Below are 15,988 nucleotides of genomic sequence, written 5' to 3' on the forward strand. Positions count from 1 at the left end.
GAGCACCTTGAACTCACCTTGGTACATCAAAGAACTAGATATCTTTTGCAAAGAGGAATTATCCTTTCGTAATTGCTTTTCACAGTCTCTCAAGAACTTGGAAAGTCAGGGTAGAAGGATGTTTCTACCTGATCTCTGTGTCTTAGAACTTCAAAGATTTAACTATGTTTAACAACACTGAAGACCCAGAACAAGGTGTTTGTAAGGAATTGATAAGAGACTAGCAATGGGCACTCTACTTCTGTTGCAACCTTAAAGTCTTCCATGGCAGAAGAGTGGGATCACTGAGTATGTGCTGGCAACATGAACTCCTGTCCTATTTACTGCAAGAAGATATGCATAGTGAAGCTGCTCATACAGCATTTGTCTGCCTACAAACACAGGACTGAATTAATATTCTCATCTTAATTCTCTCTGATATAGACAGGAATCTGTACTGCTTTTCTATCTTCAGTATCAATACAAATTCTTCAACCTCAAACAAATATAGCAAATAAAAACCTTATTGGAACATATGAGCTGAAGTGAAAATGTAGCTAGAAATAATAACAGAATTTCCATTGATGCATGACAAGACCATTCTCTGATACATATTCAGCTAGAGCCATGTGTACTCATTTGTAGATGGCTTATTTCCTGGAATTTCAGGGGAGGGTCTGGTTGGTTGGCATTGCCATTCTCCCCATGGGACTGCAAACCCCTTCAACATGGTCCTATGAAGGCTTGATAGACGCCCCAGTGTAGGGGAATCAAATGTGGGGAGGTGGGAGTGGGTGAGTGGGTGTTGGAAGACCATCATATAAGCAGGGAGATGGAGGATGTGATAGGGTGTTTCCAGGATGGAGGGAAACTGGGAAAGGGGATAACATTTGAAATGTAAATAGAGAAAATATCCAATAAAAAATAAAATAAATAATTTTTTTAAAAAAGAATTTCCATCATTCTTAGTTACAATGACGGATGATATTGTTCTCCGAGGTGAAAATTTTATGAGAACTATGTCATAGACAGTCAACAGGAAAATGGTTATTAACAGGAAGAACTGCACTGAGGCAAGGAACACACCTGCCCTGCTAATCCAGAGCAATGTAAATGTTCTCATAAAGTTCAGATGGTCAGAAAGTTCACATCGAACATCTGCCTGCTGTACAAATTCCCTACACACATTCACACCTATGCTCTTCCTCAGTGAAATGAACTGACCTACAAAATCAAGCAATGAAAAATTAATCATTTGAGTCTTGCCATGAATATAAGAATTATTCAGAAAGGAGTAACCCATTGGTCTTGCAAACTTTATATGCCTCAGTACAGGGTAACACCAGGGCCAAGAAGTAGGAGTAGGGGGGAGTGGGGGGAGGGTTTGGGGGGCTTTTGGGGTAGCATTGGAAATGCAAATGAAGAAAAATCATGGAAACTGATCAACTCTCTATTCAATGAGCATTGTGTCAGGTTAAAAATCTAGAAAGAAATCAAAGGCTTTCTAGAATTCATTGAAAATGAAGACAAAACATAGACTTACACAGACTTATGGGACACAACAAAGCAGTGCTAAGAGGAAAGTTCAAAACACAATGTAACTTTTTAAGGAAGTTGGCCTGATATAACAATTTAAAAGCACACTGAAAAGCTCTAGAACCAAATGAAAGAAAAATACCAAAGAAGAGGAGGAAACAACAAGGAATAACCAAACTCAGGGCTGAAATCAATAAATTAGAAACAAAAAGTACAATACAAATAATCAAAATCTCCCAACCAAAAAAAAAAAAAAAGCCTATGGTCAGAAAGTTTTACAATATAATTCTAACAGATTTTCAAAGAGTATGTGATACCAGTATTCCTCAATATTCCATAAAAAGAAACAGAAGAACATTGCCAAATTTATTCTATGAGGTAACAGTTACTATAATACCTAAACCACACAAAGATCCAACAAGGAAAGAGAATTTTAGACCAATATCCCTTATGAACATTGATGCAAAAATACTCAGAAAAACATTTGCAAACTGAATCTAAGACCATGCCAAAATCATCATCCACCATGATCAAGAAGGGTTCATCCCAGGGATACAGTGATGGTTCAACATAGAATAAAAAAAAAAAAATCAATCAATGTATCCTGCCATATAAGAAAACTGAAAGAACAAAAAAGCACATGATCATCTCAGTTGGTGGTGAAAAACCCTTGAGAAAATTCAGCATCTCTTCATGAAAAAAGTCATTGAGAGATCAATGATACAAATTCCACCAGAAAACTGCTATAACTGGTAGCTTCAGCAAAGTGGCTCAATATAAAATTAATTAAAACATATCAGTAGACTTCCTTTATGCAAATTGTAAATAGGCTGAGAAAAAATTAGAGAAAGATCATGCTTCATGATATTCATATATAATATAAAATATCTTGTTGTGCATTTGGTCTAATGCTACAATGTATTAGGTTTATTGTGTCTCCAAAACTGCCTGAGAATACATATATAAGATTCTGAGGGTCCCTGTTCCCCAGTTGGTTATGACTGGTAAATAAATTTTATGGACAACAATGACTGAGCAGAGAGACAGAGGCAGTACTTGAAGATTCCTGGGCAAAAGAAAGAGAGCCTCCATGTTGGAAAAGGAGTAACTGTCACACCTGAGAAGTGCACAACAGAGATCCATGTTTGCAAAAATGTAAGAGCTGGGGAAGAGTGACCCCAAGGTACTTCCCCAACTGAGTCTAGGGCAACAAAGTTGGAATATAGATTTTAGTAAGTAATAACACAGGAATATTGGAGAGGAGTGTGTTACTCACAAGGAGACTTGGAAGTGACCCAGACATTGATCTGTTTAAGGCACATTAAAATATAGAGGCTGTCCATGTGTGTGCCTTTCATTTGAGAACCCAGAGCATTGGAGTGGGAATGCACACCAGCCACCGATGAATCAATTTAAATATCAATAATTGAATATATAGGGGAATATGGTACACAATGGAGTATTTATAGGCCATTAAAAATAACAACATCATGAAATTTGCAGGCTAATGGATGGAACTAGAATAGATAATATTGAGTGAGGTAACTCATTCCAGAATGAAAAACAATGTGTGTATTCACTTATAAGTGGATACTATTTGTAAAGTACAGGATAACTGTACTACAAACCACACATCCACAGAAGCTAAGAAGGACAGCCCAAGGGCAAATGCTTGAATCTCACTGAAAAGAGGAAATAGATTAGACATTAGGGGTGGAGGAAGGGAGGGAATTTGATGGGGAAGGGTGTGGAGAATGTAAAAAGGAGGTATGATATGTGGAGAGTGTGGAAAGAAAGAGTACAGAGAGACAGTTGGAGTGGGGACAAGACATCTCTGGGACAAGCTAGAAAACTAGGACAATGGAAACTCCTAGGAATCTACTAGAGTGACCCGTCTTAAACTCCTAGCAATGGGGGTTATGAAGCCTGAAAGTCATCTCCTGTTACCAGGCAAGTATTCCACTGGAGGGATTGGGACAGCAACTAAGCTACAAACCTGAAATCCACAATTTTCCCTAATTACAACATGTACAGGGTAAAAATTGGAGCAGTTTTAGGGAGAATGACCAACAAATTACTAGCCAAGCTTGTGATTTATACCATGAGAGGGAGCCTGCCCCTAACACCATTAATGATTTTATGCTATACTTACAAACAGGAGCGTAGCATAGCTATCATCAGAGAGGTGTTACCCAGCAACTAATAGAAATTGAAGTAGCGACCCACAGCTAAACATTAAGTGTAGCTCAGGAAATCTTATAGAAGAGGGGGAGAAACAATTGAAGGATCCAGAGGGGTCAAGGACACTACAAGAAAACCTATAGAATCAACTAACAAAGGTCAATAGGGGCTCATGAACAGTAAAGTATCAAACAGGGATCAGGCATAGGATGGACCTAAGCCCTTTGTACATATGTAACAGTTGTGCAGCTGGGTCTTCAGGTGGGGCTCCTAAAACAGGAGCAGGGACTGTCTCTGACTGCATTAGCTGCCTTTATATATCTTTCTCCTCCCTGGGCTGTCTTCTGTAACCTCAATAAAAGATGATGCATCTAGTCTTACTGCAACAAGATAGGCCAGGGCTGGATGATATCCATGGGAGTCCTTACATATTCTGAGAAGGGAAGAAGAGTAGTCGGAGAGGGGAAGAAGAGAGGATGGAGGGAAAGCTGTAACTGGGATGTAAAGTTTATAAGTAACATCATTAATAATATAAAAAAATAAATTGAAGAAGATGTCAAATTGAAGAAGATGAAGAAAATCATCCATGCTTATGGATCAATAGCATTAAAAGAGTAAAAATGGATACCTTACCTACTAGAGCTTTAGTGTAGTCCTCATCAAAATTACACAAAATTCTTCTCAGACATTGAAAGGGCAATTCTCCTGCATCCCTGAATTCCCAGGATCCAGTACCTCCCAATGATGGGGCAGATGTTGTAGCCTCCTTGCCTGAGATCCTGAGCATGTTAGAGCACCTGGGAGTCAAGCTTCCTCTAGGTGATGTGCATCTGGGTGAGGAGCCAGCACCCAAGGTCTGCTTAGGCCACAGGCTTAGACCAAAAGGAACATTTGCCAGTGGCCAAGAATTGCATGCTGATATAGCTGTCTCCTGAGAGGCTCTGCCAGAGCATGACAAATTCAGAGACAGATGCTTGCATCTGATCATTGGACTGAGCACAGAGTCCCCAATGGAGAAATTAGTGATAGATCTGAAGGAGCTGAAGTGGTTTGCAACCCTATATGAAGAACAACAGGGAATCAACCAACCAAATTCCCCAGAACTCCCAGGGACTAAACCACCAACCAAATGCCCCAGAACTCCCAGGGACTAAACCACCAACCAAAGAGTACACATGGAGGGACCCATGGCTCCAGCTGCATATGTAACAGAGTATAGCATTGTCAGGCATGGGAGGCGAGGCCTTTGGTCCTGTGACGGCTTGATGTCCCAGTGTAGGGGAATTTGAGGACATGTAGGCAGAAGTGGGTAGGTGGATTTGGGAAACCCTCATAGAAGCAGGGGGAGGGGGAATGGGATATTAGGTTTGGGGAGGGGGAGAATTGGGAAAGAGGATAACATTTGAAATGGAAATAAAGAAAATATCCAATAAGAAAGAGAGAGAGAGAGAGAGAGAGAGAGAGAGAGAGAGAGAGAGAGAGAGAGAGAGAGAGGAAGAATGGAAGAAAGAAAGATCAATTCTCAAATTCATATGGAAAATCAAAAATCAGAATAGCCAAAAGAACGCTTAATAAGTTGCTAAAAGTCCCACCATTCCTTATTTCAAATTATACTACAAAGCTGTAGTAATTAAAAAGATGAATGGTATTGGCATAAAAACAGATATAATGATTAGAAAATCAAATTGAAGATCAAGGCATAAGTTGCCATACATATGGACATACAGTTTTTGATAAAGAATCCAGAAATACATACTGGAAAAAAGAGGGCATCTTAAACAATGGTCCTGGTGAAATGCGATGGGTGCATGGAGAAGAGTACACATAGATCTATTCCTATCACTGTGCACAAAAGTGAACTCTAATAGTATCAAAGAGCTCAATAAAAAATATCAAAAAAATAATGACAGGATAGATCAGAAAGTTGGGAAAGACCTTGAACTTATTGGCAGAACAGACTACTAATACTACAGGCACTTAGATTAATAATTAATAAATGGAGCCTCCTGAAACTAAAAATCTTCTGTAAGGCAAATGATACCATCATTCAGACAAGGCAGCAACAAACAATATAGAAACAGAAGCCATCTATAGGACAAACTAGGCAAGCAAGTGATTTTTCTGAACATGGCCCACCATTTTGCATGGCAATAGTGGGTGAGCTCTGAGATGCAGGGGTATTAGAGACTTCAGCCAGGATTGCTTCTTGCTATTGATGTCTTTCCTATAACTATTACATAGCTTAATGATTCCTGGGCATCAGCCTAGTCTAATGGGCAAATTCCTTCCAGATCAAAATGAAGATGTTCTCTCATGTAGTAATGCTGTATAGAAGAATTGATGATTTCATAACTTCTAATAATAATTTTACAGAACTCTTAAACTGATGAAAGTAATTTCGAGCACTCTATAGAATGGAAGCTGGAAATAGAGTTCTGTAAACCTTCATGTGTCACAGGCTAATTGCACGAGGAAAAGAAAGCAGGCTTAGAACAAATTCACAATCAAGCAAAACATTCCTTCTAGGTTAGGTATGAAACCATGATCTGGTAACTAAAAGTCATATACTGGAAATAGACAATTCATAGCAGGTACAAGGACTAAAAATAAAATACTGATTTGTCATCTATACATAAATTCAAAATAATAAGCCACAAGCCATACGACTTGTCTCTTAACAAGACAGTGCTGACTTGTGATGTAAAAATGATTTCTTTAAAGCAATAGTGAGGGGCTAGCAAGATGGCTCAGCAGTTATAAGCACTGACTGCTCTTCCAGAGGTCCTGATTTCAATTTTCAGCAATTTCCATATGATGGCTAAGAACAATATGTAATGGTATCTGATGCCCTCTTCTGGTGTTTCTGAAGACAGCTACAGTTTACTCATAAACATACATACATAAAAAACAAAGTAACTAACTCATGATGAACTGATGGATCTAGAAAACAGATAATGAATGTTTAGTCATGCAATAGTTTAATGAAAAGACATGTAAACAATTCTGTTTTAATGCATTAAACCTTATCAATCTATGACACAAGCTGTTAACTGAAACTTACTATGAACTTATGAAATGAAAAAGTGTTTAGAAATTCATGTAATCAACTGTCCTGCTCTAACAGTTCTACCTGAGAGTTATATGAAGTTATATGAAGTAATATTTTAGAGAAAGTATAAAAGTTCTACCTGAGAGTTATATGAAGTAATATTTTAGAGAAAGTATAAAAACTGAAAACAGCAATACAGGGTTGTTGCAGCTTTTCTTTCTCCACTTCATTCAGTGTGTGTGTGTGTGTGTGTGTGTGTGTGTGTGTGTGTGTGTTTCTGAATGCCTCACTTTCTTTTCTTTTCTCTCTGGATCACAAAGTGTTAACTAACTCTGACCTTCTCATCTGATTAGTGAGTGGCCCAGGTGTCAAAGAGAAAAAAAGCACAAGAAATTAAACTATCTTTTTAAATCCCCTACTGCTATAAGCAGGAGATCACTGCCAGAAGCCAGCAGCATTTGGCCACAGAATAGCAAAGAGTTAAAGAGAGTTAATCACCAAAATCATCAGTTTTTGTCCCTGTTCAGCAATTCCACCCTTCACTGCCTTCCCCTGATAATCAAACTGGATGCCAGGCTGAATCCAACGAGAATGGGAAAAGATTTTTACCAAATCGAGATCTGATAGAGGACTAATACCCAAAATATAAAAAGAACTCAAGAAATTAATTTTAAAAAATCATCCAAGTTAAAAATGGGGTACAGATCTAAACATAGAACTCTCAATAAAGGAAACATAATTGGCTGAGCAACATTTAAAGAAAGCTTTATTTTTAAAGACTTAATTTGTCACAGGAAAAAGAAAAACAACACTGTTATAGAAAACAAATACAAACCAGTATATGGAATCAGTTACAGTAATGGTCATATCTTACAAGAGTAAAAGATGTCACAAAATCCACATCACTGGCTTTTCAATGACTGAAGTGTCTTATATAAATAGCAGTGACCATTTGCTTTGAAATCTAAGTGCTTCTTTTCTACATATTGTCTTCTGTCCATTCCTTCCTTGTCACTACCAGGCAGTACACACTCTGGGGTGAAGGGCATATGTAGCAATTCCACAGTGGTTTCCCTGATCTCTGGCAATCTTCATATAGCCTTTGCTGCCCCATTTTGTACCCATGCTGAAAGAAATCATGTTTTCTGTTTAGTGAAAATTACACAACAGAGTGGATTATTATAATGCCTCATTTGATCTTTGAGCGATAATACAGGGTAAAAATAAAAGATGATAAACTACTTGGAACCAAGTATTTTCTCACACATGACCATCAAAATCTCAGCAAGGAAATGATAAAACTATTCTCCCTTCATGGGTGGTTCAGAAATAATGGTTGTGTCATATTTTTGAAAATCGTTGGTACAAGCATGATATTAGCACCAAAGGAAACCAGTGGATGAACATAGTAACATTGCAGTAAGAGTTAGTTAATCTAGATGTTGAGATACAAAAGAGGGTTATGCCAAAAGGAAAAACTGAAATTCATGTCCAGGATACCACTAAAAGCCAAGAAGGGGGGCTGAAGATGGCTCAGTGCTTAAAATGTGAGGACCAACTTTAACAACAAAAATAACAGGAAGCAACAATTACCTTTCCTTAATATCTCTTAATATCAATGGACTCAATTCCCCAATAAAAAGACATAGACTAACAGACTGGCTGCACAAACAGGACCCAACATTCTGCTGCTTACAGGAAACCCATCTCAGGGAAAAAGACAGACACTACCTCAGAGTGAAAGGCTGGAAAACAATTTTCCAAGCAAATGGTCTGAAGGAACAGGCTGGAGTAGCCATTCTAATATCGGATAAAATCGACTTCCAACCCAAAATAATCAAAAAAGACAAGGAGGGACACTTCATACTCATCAAAGGTAAAATCCTCCAAGAGGAACTCTCAATTCTGAATATCTATGCTCCAAATGCAAGGGCAGCCACATTCATTAAAGACACTTTAGTAAAGCTCAAAGCACACATTGCACCTCACACAATAATAGTGGGAGACTTCAACACACCACTTTCATCAATGGACAGATCGTGGAAACAGAAACTAAACAGGGACACAGTGAAACTAACAGAAGTTATGAAACAAATGGACCTGACAGATATCTACAGAACATTTTATCCTAAAACAAAAGGATATACCTTCTTCTCAGCACCTCACGGGACCTTCTCCAAAATTGACCATATAATTGGTCACAAAATAGGCCTCAACAGATACAAAAATATAGAAATTGTCCCATGTATCCTATCAGACCACCATGGCCTAAGACTGATCTTTAATAACAACATAAATAATGGAAAGCCAATATTCACGTGGAAACTGAACAACACTCTTCTCAATGATACCTTGGTGAAGGAAGGAATAAAGAAAGAAATTAAAGACTTTTTAGAGTTTAATGAAAATGAAACCACAACGTACCCACATTTGGGACACAATGAAAGCATTTCTAAGAGGGAAACTCATAGCTCTGAGTGCCTCCAAGAAGAAACGGGAGAGAGCACATACTAGTAGCTTGACAACACACCTAAAAGCTCTAGAAAAAAAGGAAGCAAATTCACCCAAGAGGAGTAGACGGCAGGAAATAATCAAACTCAGGGGTGAAATCAACCAAGTGGAAACAAGAAGAACTATTCAAAGAATTAACCAAACGAGGAGTTGGTTCTTTGAGAAAATCAACAAGATAGATAAACCCTTAGCTAGACTCACTAGAGGGCACAGGGACAAAATCCTAATTAACAAAATCAGAAATGAAAAGGGAGACATAACAACAGATCCTGAAGAAATCCAAAATACCATCAGATCCTTCTACAAAAGGCTATACTCAAAAAACTGGAAAACCTGGACGAAATAAACAAATTATTGGACAGATACCAGGTACCAAAGTTGAATCAGGATCAAGTTGACCTTCTAAACAGTCCCATATCCCCTAAAGAAATAGAAGCAGTTATTAATAGTCTCCCAGCCAAAAATGCCCAGGACCAGACAGGTTTAGTGCAGAGTTCTATCAGACCTTCAAAGAAGATCTAATTCTAGTTCTGCACAAACTATTTCACAAGATAGAAGTAGAAGGTACTCTACCCAACTCATTTTATGAAGCCACTATTACTCTGATACCTAAACCACAGAAAGATCCAACAAAGATAGAATACTTCAGACCAATTTCTCTTATGAATATCGATGCAAAAATCCTTAATAAAATTCTCGCTAACCGAATCCAAGAACACATTAAAGGAATCATCCATCCTGACCAAGTAGGTTTTATTCCAAGGATGCAGGGATGGTTTAATATACGAAAATCCATCAATGTAATCCATTATATAAACAAACTCAAAGACAAAAACCTCATGATCATCTCGTTAGATGCAGAAAAAGCATTTGACAAGATCCAACACCCATTCATGATAAAAGTTTTGGAAAGATCAGGAATTCAAGGCACATACCTAAACATGATAAAAGCAATCTACAGCAAACCAGTAGCCAATATCAAAGTAAATGGAGAGAAGCTGGAAGCAATCCCACTAAAATCAGGGACTAGACAAGGCTGCCCACTTTCTCCCTACCTTTTCAACATAGTACTTGAAGTATTAGCCAGAGCAATTCGACAACAAAAGGAGATCAAGGGGATACAAATTGGAAAAGAGGAAGTCAAAATATCACTTTTTGCAGATGATATGATAGTATATATAAGTGACTCTAAAAATTCCACCAGAGAACTCCTAAACCTGATAAACAGCTTCAGTGAAGTAGCTGGATATAAAACTAACTCAAACAAGTCAATGGTCTTTCTCTACACAAAGAATAAACAGGCTGAGAAAGAAATTAGGGAAACAACACCCTTCTCAATAGTCACAAATAATATAAAATATCTCAGCGTGACTCAAACTAAGTAAGTGAAAGATCTGTATGATAAAAACTTCAAGTCTCTGAAGAAAGAAATTAAAGAAGATCTCAGAAGATGGAAAGATCTCCCATGCTCATGGATTGGCAGGATCAACATTATAAAAATGGCTATCTTGCCAAAAGCAATCTACAGATTCAATGCAATCCCCATCAAAATTCCAACTCAATTCTTCAACGAATTAGAAGGAGCAATTTGCAAATTCATCTGGAATAACAAAAAACCGAGGATAGCAAAAACTCTTCTCAAGGATAAAAGAACCTCTGGTGGAATCACCATGTCTGACCTAAAGCTTTACTACAGAGCAATTGTGATAAAAACTGCATGGTACTGGTATAGAGACAGACAAGTAGACCAATGGAATAGAATTGAAGATCCAGAAATGAACCCACACACCTATGGTCACTTTATCTTCTACAAGGGAGCTAAAACCATTCAGTGGAAGAAAGACAGCATTTTCAACAATTGGTGCTGGCACAACTGGTTGTTATCATGTAGAAGAATGCGAATCGATCCATACTTATCTCCTTGTACTAAGGTCAAATCTAAGTGGATCAAGGAACTTCACATAAAACCAGAGACACTGAAACTTATACAGGAGAAAGTGGGGAAAAGCCTTGAAGATATGGGCACAGGGGAAAAATTCCTGAACAGAACAGCAATGGCTTGTGCTGTAAGATCGAGAATTGACAAATGGAACCTAATGAAACTCCAAAGTTTCTGCAAGGCAAAAGACACTGTCAATAAGACAAAAAGAACACCAACAGATTGGGAAAGGATCTTTACCTATCCTAAATCAGATAGGGGACTAATATCCAACATATATAAAGAACTCAAGAAGGTGGACTTCAGAAAATCAAATAACCCCATTAAAAAATGGGGCTCAGAGCTGAACAAAGAATTCTCACTTGAGGAATACCGAATGGCAGAGAAGCACCTGAAAAAATGTTCAACATCCTTAATCATCAGGGAAATGCAAATCAAAACAACCCTGAGATTCCACCTCACACCAGTCAGAATGGCTAAGATCAAAAATTCAGGTGACAGCAGATGCTGGCGTGGATGTGGAAAAAGAGGAACACTCCTCCATTGTTGGTGGGATTGCAGGCTTGTACAACCACTCTGGAAATCAGTCTGGCGGTTCCTCAGAAAATTGGACATAGTACTACGGGAGGATCCAGCAATACCTCTCATGGGCATATATCCAGAAGATGGTCCAACTGGAAAGAAGGACACATGCTCCACTATGTTCATAGCAGCCTTATTTATAATAGCCAGAAGCTGGAAAGAACCCAGATGCCCCTCAACAGAGGAATGGATACAGAAAATGTGGTACATCTACACAATGGAGTACTACTTAGCTATTAAAAAGAATGAATTTATGAAATTCCTAGCCAAATGGATGGACCTGGATGGCATCATCCTGAGTGAGGTAACACATTCACAAAGGAACTCACACAATATGTACTCACTGATAAGTAGATATTAGCCCAAAACCTAGGATACCCAAGATATAAGATACAATTTCCTAAACACATGAAACTCAAGAAAAATGAAGACTGAAGTGTGGACACTATGCCCCTCCTTAGAAGTGGGAACAAAACACCCTTGGAAGGAGTTACAGAGACAAAGTTTGGAGCTGAGATAAAAGGATGGACCATGTAGAGACTGCCATATCCAGGGATCCACCCCATAATCAGCATCCAAACGCTGACACCATTGCATACACTAGCAAGATTTTATCGAAAAGACCCAGATGTAGCTGTCTCTTGTGAGACTATGCTGGGGCCTAGCAAACACAGAAGTGGATGCTCACAGTCAGCTACTGGATGGATCACAGGGCTTCCAATGGAGGAGCTAGAGAATGTACCCAAGGAGCTAAAGGGATCTGCAACCCTATAGGTGGAACAACATTATGAACTAACCAGTACCCCGGAGCTCTTGACTCTAGCTGCATATGTATCAAAAGATGGCCTAGTTGGCCATCACTGGAAAGAGAGGCCCATTGGTAATGCAAACTTTATATGCCCCAGTACAGGGGAACGCCAGGGCCAAAAAAGGGGAGTGGGTGGGTAGGGGAGTGTGGGTGGGTGGCTATGGGGGACTTTTTGTATAGCATTGGAAATGTAAATGAGCTAAATACCTAAGAAAAAATGGAAAAAAAAAAAAGAATGTGAGGACAATGGCTCCCACACAGAACAAATGTAATTCAGATCACACCCCCTCTTACTGGAGTTTCAGGTAATATGATACCAATATTTAGGTCTCCACAGACATGTGCCAACATAAAGCATTCACTCATATAAGCTTATATATAAATAAAAGTAATAAAACTTAAATACAAGGTATCATTAACACCTGAATTCCTAGAGGAAGAACATAACTGGAATAGAAAGAGTAGACACACTAACCAAGAGAGTGTACTCTGGGATCAGCAGGATTTCCTGCCTCTACTGTTAAGTGGAGGACTACTGATGTGAAAGACAACTGATGTGAATTTATGGTCTGTATATAAAAAAAACACATAGACAAATGTCCATAAACATGTATGTGTGTACACACACATTCCCATAATAAGAGAAAAGTAAAGAAAAAAGAAAAAAAGAATAGAAAAAATGTTTTTGTTTAATTTAAATAAAACAGTATTTTCTAGGATTTCTGGAAACTCTCACTAAAACTGAAAAATATCTCCTTCCAACTTCAAGTATCAATAGTTTGAGCAGTTTATACCTGTTCTTGACAATCCAGTATTTCCTGCCTTCTGATTCATTTCCAACAAAGCCATAGCCAACCAGTAACATAGCATGTGTGACAACAGAGCTACTGCAGTTTGGCTCATGATATATACCTGAAATATAAAATCCATAAAGCAGTGAGAGGCCCAGGAAACTGATAAGAACAGTGGATACCAACAATAAGTATGCTGTTTTCTGACTTCACTGAAGTGACAGAAACTCCAGTATCCATAGGATCAGTCATTGACAGGAATAATGATATAGGTCCTCATTAGAATTCAGAGAAATCCAAGTGATCACAAAGGAGCACAGACAATGATTAATTCAGATTTTGTGTTTTCACTGATAGAACCCTATTTGCAAGCAAGCACCCCTGAGCATAAGTTACTTAATTCAAGATCTTCATTAAGCTATTCTAGAAATGTATTTTCACTGAGAATCTTAAATTCATACCACATGTAGAAAAAATGAGGAATTACATTAAACAAAAATTTTATGGATTAAGCATTGCTCATATGCAAGGGAAAGGTCATATCAAGTACAAATGTTACATAAGATTTTTGAATGGATAGCTGTAAAATTGCAAAACCCAAATGAATACATCATATTTTATGTTTTGAAAAATGACCCATTGAATTGAAATGCAATGAAACATCACAGATCTTTTTCCAACTAATATCAAAAATGGCACATGCTTACCTCTTTTATAGAACAGGAAAGATTCATGCCTTGCATCGATTGTAACTGAAATGGGTCCTATAGTTGCCACAGCATTCATTAGGGCATCCTCATTCTCTGGGACAAAGTCAAAGCCTGTGATACTAGCAGTAGAATTTTCTGGATTGTACCTGCATGATCCTTCCTTGAAAATGTAAAGAGTTAAACACACAAAGTTACTTCTCTCTGGACCCTGTAGAAAAGGAGTCAGAATGACACTCTGGTCTTTGTAATTGAGCCTCCCCACATCTGGGCTTTTATAAATCATGCCTGGAAGTAAAATGCTACCAGGAGATTAGGGACTGAAAATCATGTTATCAATGATACCCATTTCATTCTCGCTGTCAATAAGAAATTTTCATAGTGAATTTTCATATTTTATATAAAAGTGTTGCATTGTTCTCCATGTTTGTAGAAGTAGGATCAGCTACAGCAAAACCATATCATTAGCCATATCTGCAAAGACAGTACTACAATAACATCCCTGACATGACAGTAGCATAAAAAAAATCAACTTACCTTTTCTTCATAAGGATAGGTTGCCTCAGACTCTAGACCTCCATTTTCCACCACATACTTCAATGCACGGTATGTATTACCTACATAACAGCCCCTATTGCCTTGAGGTCTAGAGCAGTCCACTAGGTTCTGTACACTCAGAGGGATCAGTTGGCCTGTTTTCTGGAACATCTGTCCTTCTATGGCACCAGTCACAGAAATAGCCCAACAAGAATTACATCTGCCCTAAGCAGAGAACAATAGTCAATCATTCATAAACAAATAGCAACTCCAAATCAAAAAGCTGAATACTGTGTCAGAAAATGCAGCTGATGGAAATCTGTCAAGAAAAGGTTAGTCTACATTGGAGACTTGCCTGCTGGTGGATTTTCAGGACAAGCATTGCTCATTGACATACATGCACATAAGGGCAGGATATAAATAGTAATGAGAGATGACATGAAGTCTAAAGATATGAGGGAGACACTATGTAGAGATGCAATAGTAAGGTAATTGTGCATGGAAATGATCTATATGCCTTGTATAAAAGCACAAGAAGAACAAAAATTTCATAAAAATGAGCTCACTCAACACACAGACATGCCCCTTCACAATTTCCTCAGTGGCTGAGTAAGATGGGCACGTGATATAGCCATACCTGTGTCCACACAGGAGTAACATAGCCTCTCTTTTTCCAGTTTATAAACTTGGGCAGGTTAACAGACAGACGTTTCTGGACACTTTTCCCTTTCTTGACAGTTGGGACTGGGATTTCAATCATCACTTTCCTGAATTTTTCAAGTGTCTTTAAGGAAAAAAAATGCATAAATAATTGAAAAGCAAAAGACACGAATGAATTGAAGAGAAAACAACATTGTGATGCTATATGTGTCACAGTCACCATGTCACCAAAGGCAAACCATGTCACCAAACTCTCTGAGTTCTCTCTGGACAGTTCCAAAATTACCAACCAGACTGTATGTTTTTCCATGTTTTATTTTCCACTTCTGCCATTCAGCATCCAAAATGGGATCAGGTGATGGTGATGATGAGGCCATTACCAACCACAAGATGGTCAGGAAGACAGCAGGAGTCATATCTCAAGAATATAGAAATATAGAAAGAATATAAAAGAAATAAAGAAAGAATATAGAAAGGTGTGACTGCACCAACACTTCTAGAATACCTTCTTACTCCTTCCTGAGAAAGAATAACATCCATGGTAGTTAAAATTATTTGAACTATTCTTCCAAATATTTATACAAAGATTTTGAAAATGACTAAACATATATTTGGACTAAAGGCTCAATTAATGAAATTTACTTTATCCATAAAAAAGCCAAGCACCTGGTAGAATTAGAGAAAGGAGAAAATTTGATCCATATGTAA

The 15,988-nt window shown here is 38.0% G+C and overlaps 1 pseudogene; it reads right to left on the minus strand.

The window, feature by feature from the left end:
• Positions 1-7,575: 7,575 nt before the first annotated feature.
• Positions 7,576-15,405, minus strand: Ctsm-ps2 (cathepsin M, pseudogene 2; annotated as a pseudogene).

The sequence above is a fragment of the Mus musculus genome, chromosome 13 (assembly GCF_000001635.26).
Source record: "Mus musculus strain C57BL/6J chromosome 13, GRCm38.p6 C57BL/6J".
NCBI classification, from domain to species: domain Eukaryota; kingdom Metazoa; phylum Chordata; class Mammalia; order Rodentia; family Muridae; genus Mus; species Mus musculus.